General features: G+C 38.2%; 1 long non-coding RNA gene across 1 annotated transcript in view; it reads right to left on the bottom strand.

Annotated features, from left to right (window-relative positions):
• The window catches only part of LOC103812075, a 6,310-nt gene extending 3,370 nt beyond the window's left edge, over window positions 1-2,940 (bottom strand). Inside the window, exon 1 of the long non-coding RNA XR_624811.1 lies at window positions 2,774-2,940. This is a non-coding gene — a long non-coding RNA (uncharacterized LOC103812075). The remainder of the gene's footprint in view (window positions 1-2,773) is intronic.
• Between the last annotated feature and the right edge of the window lie 101 nt (window positions 2,941-3,041).

The following is a 3,041-nucleotide window of genomic DNA, read 5'->3' as shown; positions in this document are numbered from 1 at the left end:
CTCCTATGTACCAACAATCTATCTCCAAATAAAAACTAATCTAGTGCAAGTTTAAAAGAAGTGAGAGCCTTCTCAAAACTAGAGACATGCAATGACTTGAAGGGATCACTCAAAGACTGTGCCACAAGGTAAGCAAAATTATAACAGAATTTTTGAGATGATGGAAATTTAGATCTGCAAACACGAAGTAATTGGACCAATATCTTTCTCTGGAACATCTCAAGCTCTAAGTGTGCCAGAGCCACCACGGTGGGGAGACACCAGGGCAGGGCAGGCTCAGCTCCAGCTGAGGCAGGGGATCACATCACTCTCTGCAGCCAGGTAGATTACTGATGCTGGGGGGTGTCATGTGTGTAAACCAGTAAATTAAAGAGGTACAGCACAGACTAATACAAATTAAACTCTGCTGACTTTGGGCACAACAACACTATACACCCCCAAGAATGAAGAGTAACTTTTGCATTTGTGTGTGTTACATGTGTATCATTTTGTTCCCCAAACAATACACGTTTCAGTGATTTCCCTGAGCGAACACACAGTCTGTGTACACACCTAACCTATGAAACCATACATTGACCATTATCTGAATTCAGTCCCTGTGTCTTCTTAAATTGATTTTCAGTTACTCTCTTACAACAAGCTCAGAGCACAGGAAGTACCTAATTTACTGCTGGAATTTTAGAATGCTTTCAAATGAGATGTGTCAGACCTTCTCCTATTACCTTCACTATGAAAATTGTTAAGAAGAGATTGCAGGACATAACACTGTTTTATAGCAGAAATACCTGTTTGGCCCGAGGTACAACCATATTACCAGGCAGTATTTTAATAAACAGCTATGCAAACACACAAAGAAAACAAGTCTCGATTGTATCCTAAATATTAAGTAACTGACTGGCTCACTATGGTCTGTGGCATAAAAACCCATCCACATGACATCAGCTGCCAAGGAACACTATGTTTATTAGGGAGAAGACTTGCTGTGGTAACAACCACTGTGAAAAGCTAGTATAAGCCCAAAATTTATTGCTGTACATCTATGACTACTCAAATGATATTACATGATATTTCACCCCCTTAGTATTACAGTATTTATTCCTTATAATTAGAAGCTTCTGACTTCTTCAGCATCAGTTTTCACAACCCTTTAAATCTAGTAATAGCTGTTCTGTACTACTTGTTAACATTCTGAAATACTTCTCATTTCTGCAAAAGTAATTCTGTACAGCAGTACACTAGCAATGCTAAGAATATTTAGCACAGTATTAAAACATCTGATTTAATATTATGGGGCCTGAGTGTCCCCAAACAGCATATTGGCAAATGAAACTCAGTGCATATAAATCTGCCTTGCAAACAGGCATTAAGAAAGCAAACAACTGATCACTACAATTCTGCAATGGGGAATATTTTCTTACAAATATATACTTAATTCAGAGAGTACAGGATGTGTTAATTGTACCCTGTCTTCTAGTAGTTAATACAGCAGTGAATAATTCAACAACTGTACTGTCACTTTGTGTAGCCAAACAACCAGTTTGTTTTTATAAACCATTGTTAGTATTTAGGTTTGGCTTTTAAAACACTGCTGGCTCCAGCAGCAAGTTCATACCTCTATAGTCAAGACTGTTAGTGTTTCAAATTCAAACTGATTTATTCAAATATTATCACTTATCTCTAGACTTTTTACAAATATCAAGACACAATTTTTTATCCCCCTGAGTCTTATGGGACAATACCAATGAAGTTATTTTATTCTTTTATTGCTGTCTATTGAAAAAAAAATGCATTCAGAGGCTACATTTAAGAGAACAAACCATTTCTTAGGAATGTTTCTAGTTAACTCACTAATCTACAGATATTTATCTTCAACTCTACCTTCAAAGGGAGAGGGAGTTTTGGAGCTACTGGCACCTAGACTGAATTGTCATCATCCTTGTCCCTTTCCCCAGCCTTCTCTCCCAGCACTGCTTCACTCATCCTGGCAGCACAAATGTGTTTCCCTCTAACTGATACACTCCTGGCTGCTCACACTCTGAAAATATTCCTAATTGCCTCTGTTGCTTTCACTCTTTTGCAGGTCCAAAGCCTAGTTCAGGCTGTGCATGGACTTTTTAGCAACCGTATTACAAGACATGTTGGACAGGCAGGTCTAGAAAACCATTGTTAAAATGCCAGAAAAAAGACAGAAGCATTCAGCAGGGCTCTTCTCACTGCTGCAGCTTATTAAAGCATAATGTCAGGAGATGAACTCCTGCAGATTTAAGTAGACATTCTCTGCATCTGATCCTGTCCCAAGCACAGCCAAAGCAAGAGCAAGAAGGAGGGAGCATGTTCCTCTAGGGGAAAAAAAAAGCTCTAGCTTTGGCTAGAGTTTCTCCACACTGAAGCACAGTCTGACTTTAAGAGCTAGCTGGAAAGGAAGCAGATTCCTCTCTGCTGTGGAGGAGTATTTATAGACGCCACTATAGCAGGGGTTAAATAAAAAGTGAGAGAGGCAGGAGATGGCTCATTCTGAGATATACCAGAAATAGACCAAAGCACAACACGTGGTAAGAGAACATGAATGTACACAGAGGTCCAGGATAAAATACCAACAAGAAACAAACAATTCAATCAATATATACGCTTTGGAATCTTAAAAGATTGAACTACTTTCACCTTTTCTTAAAGTGACAGATTTAGGAAACAAAAAAAATATACAGAAAATTTAGAAATTTTACTTCAAACCCTTAAAGACCTGTAATAAGTTTTGCATCAGGAAGGGTCTTACCTTTCTCTGATAAATGGCAATCCAATCTGTAGTTGCAAACCACTTGTGATTCTTTATGTCATTTACACCATTCTTGAGATTTCCATATCGTTTGGTCAAATCTACCTGGAGTAAATTTCTTAGAAGGTCCTTTAGGTCTGAACTGAAGTGTGATGGGAACCTTACCTAAAATTATACACCCACAACATTAAAAAAACATTTTACACATTTGATTCTTTTCCCCGCGAAGTGAAACAACTTCACACAAAAAGAAACAGTGGGGCCATTT

This window comes from Acanthisitta chloris, unplaced genomic scaffold, assembly GCF_000695815.1.
Source record: "Acanthisitta chloris isolate BGI_N310 unplaced genomic scaffold, ASM69581v1 scaffold40821, whole genome shotgun sequence".
NCBI lineage: Eukaryota > Metazoa > Chordata > Aves > Passeriformes > Acanthisittidae > Acanthisitta > Acanthisitta chloris.
This window is presented reverse-complemented; position numbering and strand designations above follow the sequence as displayed.